Source organism: Symphalangus syndactylus, chromosome 4 (genome assembly GCF_028878055.3).
Source record: "Symphalangus syndactylus isolate Jambi chromosome 4, NHGRI_mSymSyn1-v2.1_pri, whole genome shotgun sequence".
Lineage (NCBI taxonomy): Eukaryota > Metazoa > Chordata > Mammalia > Primates > Hylobatidae > Symphalangus > Symphalangus syndactylus.
The window spans coordinates 100,993,266-101,004,458 of NC_072426.2; the positions used below are offsets into that span (position 1 = coordinate 100,993,266).

General features: G+C 41.2%; 1 pseudogene; it reads right to left on the reverse strand.

Annotated features, from left to right (window-relative positions):
- Positions 1-795: 795 nt before the first annotated feature.
- Positions 796-1,175, reverse strand: LOC129481036 (ragulator complex protein LAMTOR5-like; annotated as a pseudogene).
- Between the last annotated feature and the right edge of the window lie 10,018 nt (positions 1,176-11,193).

An 11,193-nucleotide genomic window follows, 5' to 3' on the forward strand; every position in this document is an offset into this window, starting at 1 on the left:
TTGTTTTAAAATGAGATTTAGAATTAGCAGGAGCAAGCGTTTTGAGCTCCAATTCTCCATCCTTTAACTGATTCAGGAGGCAGGAAGGCAGCTTCCCAGGGGATATGGCTGTACTTTAATTGCTGCTGAGAATAAAGCATTATCCAGGCTGTGGAGTTATATTCATTACTTCTCACTGGGAAACTAGAGCAAGTGGACTCATCATATCTTATGCTGGTAAGCAGAGGAACAAATGGAGGTGATTTGCCAGCCCCTGGTCAAGTAGTCCTATTCTATTGGAAAATAAATATTTAATACTCTTGTGAAGAAATAGAGCATGGAAGGGTTGGAGTCTCTATGTGTGTATAGTTAGTATTGTAACTAAATCCTTTAGTATAGAAATAAACCAAGTTTTGAAGAGGCTAGAGCCCTAGGAAAATATTTTGCACATAATGAGCATTTAGTAATTTTCTATTAAATTGAGAGGAATCCATAATGATACACAATGATACTGATACTAACCCAAAGAATCCAAAATCATGTGAATTGAGAAGTCCAAAAATAAAAGGAGCAGAGGAGAAGCTACAAAACTAGCACCTAATGCTTGTTATTTCTTTTATTTATTTATTTTATTATTTTTTTCCTCCAAACAGATTTATTGAATATAGCAAAATTCTATATACAAAGTGACCTGGACTTGCTGCTTCAAAACATGATCCTTTCTTACTAATATCTTGAGAGTCAGTCCATAGAGTGTTAAAAAGCAATTTAAATAAATAGAAAACTGCCCAATGCACATTAAATGAATGGCCTAACTACTGGAACTTTAGTAGTTCTGTAAGGTAATTAGCATAGGTAGGATCGAGTTCTTGTGACAGGCTGCTGAAGAACAGATACAAGACATCAAGAGGCCATTTTGTGCACTGCCACTATGCCATCATGTTTCTGGATCATAATGTTCCCATTATCTGATTCTAGACATACCACAGGAATATCAGTGGGGTCAGAGTAACGTTAGCTTAACTGCTTGCTGGGATGGAACAGATATCACTCCAGCATGCTCATCTGACAGGGTCCCACGCCAACCCAGATTAAGTCCTTGTGAATCTGTGCACGGGACTCCAACAATGGAGGGATTCTTCATTGCGTCTTCCAAGTGCTGCTCCAAGGTTGCCTTCATCCCACCCACCATCCACCCTGGCCCTATTTCTTTTATTTTTAATAAAACTTCATTCTGATATGATCTGACCAGCATCCCGGCTATCCTGTAAAGACATTTCCCAAACATCTGAATGAGAGCTCAAGACTCAAGACTAGTGAAGTATGACACACCCATAAGCTGTATCATAATACCATGTCCACCTTTGATCCTAGAGTTATTACTGTAACATCTTGTTGGTATGTGTTCTATATGTAAACCTGAGGAGCCCATCCGGATTAAACGTCTCATATTTATGAATAAAGGGGTTGAGTTGAGGTGAGGATGCCCTACTACTTAATTGCCATCATTTGGGTTCCCCTATAAGCAAACCTGGAGACAAAGATGAGAGTGCAAGTAGGTTAACTGGGAGATTAGGGAAATGGAGAAAGTAAGACAGGGAGAGGAAGGTAGTTAAGAAAGGAGGCATAATCAATGCAGCTTCTGAGGTAATATGGGAGGGGCACCAACAGACAACAGGACTAAATTGCCTACCAGCTTTCAGAATGGGGCTGACTTTAATTTTTTTTCATACTGAATCTCTTTATGATTTTAATTTTATTTTAAAAACTAATGTATCATTTCTTGTTTTTCCAAGTTTGTTGAGTGAGATGCACAACCATTCAGTTTACCATCCTATATTTGATACTTGTTACTATTCTAGACCATTTATGATCCTGGATCATCTTTCAGGGTCGTCATCCTACCATGTCAAGCAGATTTATGGGAAAAGATTTGTATGTGTGTTCTTTTTTTCACTTTTGCTTTGAGCATTCCTTACTATTATTATTTTTTGCATGATAAAATATATCAAGTATACAGAAAATAATATAACTGACATCTAGATATTCACCATACAGATTTCATTTGCTTTGATATTTTTTAATAAATAAAAAGTTCTAGATAAGTTAAAGCCCTGTCCCTTCATCCTTTTTCCTCTTTCTCTTTCTTTCTCATGATAATTTCTAACTTCGAGGTGGTATGTATTCTTTCCACATTTGTTTTTCTACTTCTACTTCATGTATATCCATTAATAAAATAGTATATATTTTTTGTTTTTAAAGTTTATTTAACTGGCATATTACACGTTTTTGAATTTACTTTTTAAAATACATATTTTAGTAGAGACTTCTCTATATTGTTACATTTAGTGCTTTATAGATTTCTGTTGTATGAATAAATCACAGTCACTGTATTCTTCTACTGGTGCATCAGTTGTTCCAAAATTTTTTTTTTTTTTTTTTGAGACAAGATCTCACTCTGTCACCCAGGCTACAGGGCAGTGGCATGATCTCTATAGCCTCAACTTCCTGGGCTCAGGCAATCCTCCTACCTCAGCCTCCCAAGTTCAGGTACACATCATGCTCAGTGAATTTCAAAATTTCTTTGTAGAGATGGCGCCTTGATTGTTGCCCAGGCTAGCCTCAAACTCCTGGCCTCAAATGGTCCTCCTACCTCAGCCTCCCAAAGCACTGGGATTACAGGCATGAGCCATCGTGTCTGGCCTCCAATTTGTGATATAAAAAGTGCTGCAATGCACATATGCTAAATTTTCTCTAGGGTATTGTTTTAGTCCATTTTGTGTTATATAACAAAATATCACAGGCTAGGCAATTTTTTTTTTTTTTTTTTTGAGACAAAGTCTCACTCTGTCACCCAGGCTGAAGTGCAGTGGCACCATTTCGGCTCACTGCAACCTCCACCTCCTGGGCTCAAGAGATTCTTGTGCCTCAGCCTCCTGAGTATCTGGGACTACAAGTGTGTGCCACCATGCCCAGCAAATTTTTTTTTATTTTTAGTAGAGAAGGGATTTCGCCATGTTGGCCAGGCTGGTCTCAAACTCTTGGCTTCAAGTGATCCACCTGCCTCAGCCTGTCAATTTATATTATATATATATATATTTCTCACAGTTCTGGAGGCTGGAAAGTTCAATATCAAGGTGCCCGCATCTGGCAAGGGCCTTTTCACTGAGTGAATGCCGAGGTTCCACAAGCACCTCTCTAGAAACCTTGCCCTTAAGGTCCCAGGATGCCTCTAAGGTCTCTGAAATACCTTTGGGATCATTCTCCCATTGTATTGATGAATAGAAGTTTGTTTCCTTCTATCCATATTAATCTCTTTAGCAAAAGGTCACACCCTTAGCATTCTCTCCCTAACACTGTTCCATGCCAGGATGAAATTTTTTAACTATTTATTCCCCTTTTAATTATAGATTTCATCTTTAAATCATTTTTCTCTTCTCTCATTTTACTAGAAGCAGCCAAAAGAAGGTATGTGACACTTTGACCGCTTTGCTGCTTAGATATGTCTTCTGCCAGATGTCCTAGTTCATTGCTCATAAGTTCTGCTTTCCACAAAGTCCCAGGACATGGACACCATTCTGCTAAGTTCTTTGCAATTGTGTATCAAAAATAGCCTTTACTCCAGTTTTCAGTAGTTTTTTCTTCATTTCCATCGGAGACATCATCAAAATGGTCTTTATTGTCCATATTTCTAGAAATATTTTGATCGTGATCACTTAAGTAATCTCTCAAAAGTTTCACAGTTTCTCTACATTTCTTATTGTTTCTGGACCAAACTAAGGGTTGGGCTGCTATTTTTTGCAGCCCAATTACAAGATGCAAATGAACTGGGAGGAAGAGAGTTTATTTCTATAACTGAGTACAGGGAGAAGGCCTGGAAATGATCACCAGACCAACTCAAAATTACAAACTTTATTTTTTTTTCTTTGAGACGGAGTTTCACTCTTATCACCCAGGCTGGAGTGCAACGGCGTGATCCCCGCTCACTGCAACCTCCACCTCCCAGGTTCAAGTGATTCTCCTGCCTCAGCTTCCCAAGTAGCTAGGATTACAGTCACCCGCCACCATGCCCAGCCAATTTTTTTTGTATTTTTAGTAGAGATGGGGTTTCGCCAAGTTGGCAGGCTGGTCTCAAACTCCTGGCTTCAGGTGATCCGCCCTCCTCAGCCTCCCAAAGTGCTGGGATTACAAGTGTGAGCCACCACGCCTGGCCAAAATTACAAAGTTTTTTTTAGAGCTTATATACCTTCTAAGCTATGTGTCTATGCATAAGGGTGCATTCATCTAAAAAGATAAGTAACTTCTTTTTTTTTTTTTGAGGCAGAGTTTCACTCTTATTGTCTAGACTAGAGTGCAGTGGCACAATTTCGGCTCACTGCAACCTCTTCCCCTCCCGGGTTCAACTGATTCTCCTACCTCAGCCTGCTGAGTAGCTGGGATTATAGGCACATGCCACCACACCTGGCTAATTTTGTATTTTTAGTAGAGACGGGGTTTCACCCTGTTGGTCAGGCTGGTTTCGAATTCCTGACCTCAGGTGATTCATCCGCCTCAGCCTCCCAAAGTGCTGGGATTACAGATGTGAGCCACTGTGCCTGGCCTAGTAAATTCCTTTAATCTATAACTAAGGTCTGAGTCCTGAAGACCTTCTGGAGCCTCAGTAAATTTACTTAATCTAAATGGGTCTAGGTGCTGGGGTGATTACCCTTATCTTGTCTTCTGCTAAATCATGGAGGTTTGGGGAGTTCCTTCAGACCTCCAATAAACTTGTTTGTGGCCGGGCGTGGTGGCTCACGCCTGTAATCCCAGCACTTTGGGAGGTCGAGGCACGTGGATCACTTGAGGCCAGGTGTTCGAGACCATCCTGGCTAACACGGTGAAACCTCGTCTCTACTAAAAATACAAAAAATTAGCCGGGCATGGTAGCATGCGCCTGTAACGCCAGCTACTCGAGAGGCTGAGGCAGGAGAATCGCTTGGACCCAGGAGGCAGAGGTTGCAGTGAGCCCGAGATCGTGCCACTGCACTCCAGCCTGGGTGACAGAGTGAGACTCCGTCTCAAAAAAAAAACACAAACAAACAAACAAAAAGCTTGTTTGTGGAGGCCTGGGGAGTTTCTTCAGACCCCCAATAAAACTTGTTTAATCCTAAACGAGTCCTGTTAAAAACTCCTTCATTATTTTGTCATGCTTTAAGGCCCAGAAAAAGCCTAGGCAAAACTCTTGGTGGGCTTTTGCTACCTTCCAGGCTTTGTATAAGGGCACTGGCTTTTTTTAGCTTTTAATATTTAACTTAACCACTCAGTCAGTACTGAAAAAATTGTTATGGAGGCCTGCATTAGTGAGACCTGGCCTGCCACATTATTTTCTTGTGAGCCCTCACTAGAATTGCCCTTAACACTCTATTCACAGCAATCCAGGCTTTTTCTATTCTGGTCCTCCACATTCTCCCAGTTTCTACCCATTATCTAGTTCCAAAGTCACATCTTTTTTTTCTTTTTTTTTTTTTTTGAGATGGAGTCTTGCTCTGTCACCCAGGCTGGAGTGCAGCAGTGTGGTCTCAGCTCACTGCAAGCTCCGCCTCCCGGGTTCACGCCATTTTCCTGCCTCAGCCTCTCCGAGTAGCTGGGACTATAGGTGCCCGCCACCACACCCGGCTAAGTTTTTGTATTTTTAGTAGAGACGGGATTTCACCGTGTTAGCCAGGATGCTCTCCATCCCCTGACCTCGTGATCTGCCTGCTTCTGCCTCCCAAAGTGCTGGGATTACAGGCGTGAGCCACTGTGCCCAGCCCCAAAGTCACTTCTATATTTTCAGGTATTTGTTACAGCCACAACTCCACTCTCAGTACCAATTTTCTAGTCCATTTCATGTTGCTATAACAGAATATCACAGACTGGGTAATTTATAAAGAAATTTATTTCTCACAGCTCTGGAGACTGGGAAGTCCAATAACAAGGTGCCTATATCTGGTCAGGGCCTTCTCACTGAGCTATCCTGTGGTGGAAGGCAGAAGGGCAAGAGAGCATGCCCATGAGACAGAGCACAAGAGATCAAACTCAAAGCCTCAAGCCCTTCTATTATTGGCATTAATCCATCTATGAGAGTGGAGCCCCTATGACATAAACTCTTCCCACTAGGCCCCACCTCCCAACACTCTTGCATCAGGATTAAATTTCCAACATATGCTTTTTAGTAAGCACATTCAAACCATAGCACGTGTCTACATAGAAACGGTTTGTCCATTCATGTAGTTTATTTATTTTATTATATTATTTTATTTATTTTTTTTTGAGATGGAGTCTCACTGTCACCCAGGCTGGAGTGCAATGGCACAATCTTGGCTCACTGCAGCCTCCACCTCCTGGGTTCAAGCGATTCTCCTGACTCAGCCTCCTGAGTAGCTGGGATTGCAGATGTGCACCACTACGCCTGGATAATTTTTTTAAAATTTTTAATAGAGACAGGGTTTCACCATGTTGGCCAGGGTAGTCTCGAACTCCTAACCTCAAGAGATCCACCCACCTCGGCCTCCCAAAGTGCTGGGATTACAGGCGTGAGTCACTGTGCCTGGTTCATTCATGTATTTTATAATAACTTCTTCAGGATAAAAGTTTTTATTTTATGTCTTTAATATAGTTGGGATTTATTGTTGTGTATACTATGAGATGGGGTCTAATTTTTCTCTTTTTACATATGGAAAAAATATGAACAATTTCTTTTCTACTTTCAATACTTCAGATATATGTCTAACCAATAAAGTCTTTTTAAAAACCATAACCACAGCCGGGCGCAGTGGCTCATGCCTGTAATCCCAGCACTTTGGGAGGCCGAAGCAGGTGGATTACCTGAGGTCAGGGGTTCGAGACCAGCCTGGCCAACATGGTGAAACTGTCTCTACTAAAAATAGAAAAATTGGCTGGGCGTGGTGGCGTGCACCTGTAATCCCAGTTACTCAGGAGGCTGAGGCAGGAGAATTGCTTGAACCTGGGATGCAGAGGTTGCAGTGAGCCAAGATCTCACTATTGCACTCCAGGCTGGGCGACAGAGTGAGACCGTCTCGAAACAAAACAAAACAAAACACCACAATGGCATTATCACACCTAAAAATTAACATTGATTAATATTATTATCGTTTTTAGAGGGTGTCACTCTGTTGTCCAGGCTAAAGTGCAGTGGCATAATCATAGCTCAGTATGACTTTGCATTCCTGGTCTCAAATGATCCTCCTGCCTCAGCCTCCCAAAGCATTGGAATTACAGGTGTGAGCCACCATGCCTGGCTCAATTCTTTTATATTATTTAATCCCTTGTCTGTGTTCAAACTTTCCCAGGTATCTTTTTGCAGTTTATTTCTTTCTTCTTTAAAAACTATTTATTTATTTCATAGAGACAAGGTCTTGCTATGTTGTCCAGGCTAGTCTTGAACTCCTGGGCTTAAGTGATCCTCCCCCTTGGCCTCCCAAAGTGCTTGGATTACAGGCATGAACCACTGCACTCAGCCCTGGTTGATTTCTTTAAATCAGGATTCAGGCAAGGTTAACACATTGCATTAGGTTGATATATCTCTTAAGCTCTTACAGTGCCTCCCCTCCTAATTTTTTCACGCCATTTATTTATTTAGGAAACTGGGTCATTTGTAAAAATCCTGCATTCTGGATTTGCTTAATTGCATTCTTGAGGTATTGTTGAACATAGTCATCTATCCACCACATTTCCTTTATTTATTTATTTATTTATTTAATTTTAAGGCTGAGTTTCACTCTTGTCACCCAGGCTGGAATGCAATGGCTTGATCTCGGCCCACTGCAACCTCTGCCTCCTGGGTTCAAGGAATTCTCCTGACTTGGCCTCCTGAGTAGCTGGGATTACAGGCGCCCCCCACCACACCCAAATTATTTTTAGTAGAGACGGGGTTTCTCCATGTTGGCCAGGCTGGTCTCGAAGTCCTGACCTCAGGTGATCCACCCTCCTTGGCCTCCCAAAGTGCTGGGATTACAGGTGTGAGCCACTTCGCCCAACCCACATTTCCTTTAAACTAGTCATTTGATCTAGATGCTTGATTAGATTAAGGGTCAATCTTTTTGAAAGGAATACTTCCCATGTGACTCTATGCGCTTCCTATTTCATTAGGAACATAATGTCTAGTTTTCTAACTTTTTAAAATTAATATTTAATTTTTAGAATAATTTTAGATTTACAGGAAAACTGAGTGGATAATACAGAATTCCTGTACTATCCTTTACCCCTACTCGATTATTAACATTTTGCATTAGTGTGGCACATTTGTTATAATTAATGAACCAACAGTGATACATTATAATTAATTAAAGTTCATCGTTTATTCAGATTTCCTTCAATTTTACCCAATATCCTTTTTCTGTTCCAGGGTCTCAACTGGGATACCAGGGCTGTCTTACTTCTAATGATGCTAGTTTTCAGTCTTTTTCATGTGGATAGGTCCATTATAAAGTTCCCCATTCAGGGGCACAGCAGCATGTGCCTATAATCACAGCTAACTGGGAGGCTGAGCCAGAAGGATTGCTTGAGTCTAGGAGTTCAAGGCCATCCTGGACAACATAATGAGACACCTGTCTCTAAAAAAATCCATTCAAACTTTATCTTAATGGTTTCAGCATTTATTGATAATCACTGTCTAGATCCATTATTTCATTAGGTGTTGCAAAATCATGATTTTAAAAATTCTATTATTTATTCAGCAATTATTAGCTAGAATTATCCTATAAAGAAGAACTTCCCCTTTTCAGCTATTTGGTTACTTTGATATATTGTACAATTTATCTTGCATATATTTTAATGGTTCTAATTGCTAATGATTCTAAAATACTTATATAGTGTCTGTGAGAAATTCTAATTACTTTTAGGTTTTGAAATTATTTTCACAATAGTATAAAGAAAATTAAGGCCAGGTGTGGTGGCTTATGCCTGTAATCCCAACACTTTGGGAGGCCGAAGCAGGTGGATCATTTGAGATCAGGAGTTCGACCTCAACTCTCTACTAAAAATACAAAAATTAGCTGGGAATGGTGGCGCATGCCTGTAGTCCTAGTTACTTGGGAGGCTGAGACAGGAGAATCACTTGAAGCTGGGAGGCAGAGTTTGCAGTGAGCTGAGATTCTGCCATTGCACCCCAGCCTGGGTGACAAAGTGCAACTTTGTCTCAAAAAAAAAAAAAAAAAAGAAGAAGAAGAAAGAAAATTTAAAAAAATATATTATCCAGTCTGTTCTGATTAAAACAATGTTTTACGTTGCTAGTCAAAAGTTGTGGCTTTCAGGCATGGTGGCGTGTGCCTGCAGTCCCAGCTACTCAGGACCTGAGACATAACAATTGCTTGAACTCAGGAGGCAGAGGCTGTGGTGAGACAAAATTTTGCCACGGCACTCCAGCCTGGGTGACAGACAAGACTTTGTTCCCACCCCGCCACCCCTCAAAAAAAAAAGTTGTGGCTTTCATTTCCCTCTAAGTGATTTCAGCCATTTATGCAGACTGCCCAAAGACATGTTGAAAGGCTAATTTTTTTTTTCGTTTTTTTGAGACAGGGTCTTGCTTTGTCACCCAGGCTAGAGTGCAGTGGTGCAAACACAGTTCACGGTAGCCTCAACCTTCTGGGCTCAAGGAATCCTCTGGCCTCAGCCTCCTGAGTAGCTGGGTCTACAGGTGCATGCCACCATGCCTGGCTAATTTTTAAATTCTTTGTAGAGACACAGTCCTGCCATATTACCCAGGCTGGTCTCGAACTTCTGGGTTCAAGGGTCCTACTGCACCATCCCAAAGTGCTGGGATTACAGATGTGAGCCACGACACCTGGCCAAGTCTAACTGTTACATTCTTTTTTTTTTTTTGGAGACAGAGTCTCCCTCTGTCGCCCAGGCTGGAGTGCAGTGGCGTGATCTCAGCTCACTGCCACCTCCACCTCCTGGGTTCAAGCGATTCTCCTGCCTCAGCCTCCCGAGCTGGGATTACAGGCAACTGCCACCACGCCCGGCTAATTTTTGTATTTTTAGTAGAGACGGGGGTGGTTTCTCCATGTTGTCCAGGCTGGTCTCGAACTCCTGACCTCAAGTGATCCTCCTGCCTCAGCCTCCCAAAGTGCTGGGATTACAGGGATTACACCACACCCGGCCTTAAGTGTTACATTCTTTACCAAAAAAAGCCTATCCAGATGCAGTGGCATGTGCCTACAGAAAACAGAAAAACAAACAAAAAAGAAAGATATTACACCATTTTTGTGTGAGCCAAAAAATTCCAAGCACTCAACTGACATTAACAGTTAGTCCTTTCTGGACACAGTGGCTCATGCCTATAATCCCAGCACTTTGGGAGAACCAGGTGGGCAGATCACTTCAGTCCAAGAGTTCAAAACCAGCCTGGACAACATGGTGAGAGACCTTGTCTCTATAAATTAAACAAACAAACAAATTAACAAAAAACCAATTTGTCTTCATAGATTTTAAAAACTTAGTTACAATAAATAATATTTCTGTTTAATTCATGGCATAATAGTTTATAATTGTGTAATTAAGGAACTGAAATCCAGACAGTTGAAGTAAGTGGCCTGAGGGAACTCAGTAATTTAAATACACAGGACTATTAAAGAAAATTAGTAATAAGAATATAAGAACCCCTTTTACAAAAGTATGGCATGTCAGTTGTTTCACTTCGGAATACAATCTTCTTGTGCAAAGCAGCTTTTTTCTTTTTTAAATTTTATTTTATTTTTTATTTTTTGAGACAGCGTCTCACCCTGTTGCCCAGGCTGGAGTGCAATGGCTTGATCTCGGCTCATTGCAACCTCTGCCTCCCGGGTTCAAGCGATTCTCCTGCCTCAGCCTCCCAAGTAGCTGGGATTACAGGTGCATGCCACCATGCCTGGCTAATTTTTTTTTTGTATCTTTAGTAGAGAAGGCGTTTTGCCATGTTGGCCAGGCTGGTCTCGAACTCCTGACCTTAAGTGATCTGCCCACCTCGGCCTCCCAAAGTGCTGGGATTACAGGCGTGAGCCACTGCGCCCAGCCAGCAGCTTAATTTTCTAATAGTGAAAAAAAATTACATAATGTTAGAACCATAGAAAAAAGTAAATATCTAGTAATCAGTCAAAAATTCTTTCCAATACAGTGGCCTCTTAGGATCTAGTCAACAAAATATTCCCAGATTCACTATAGTTATTTTGTTCAAAAATATTAAAACCACAATTG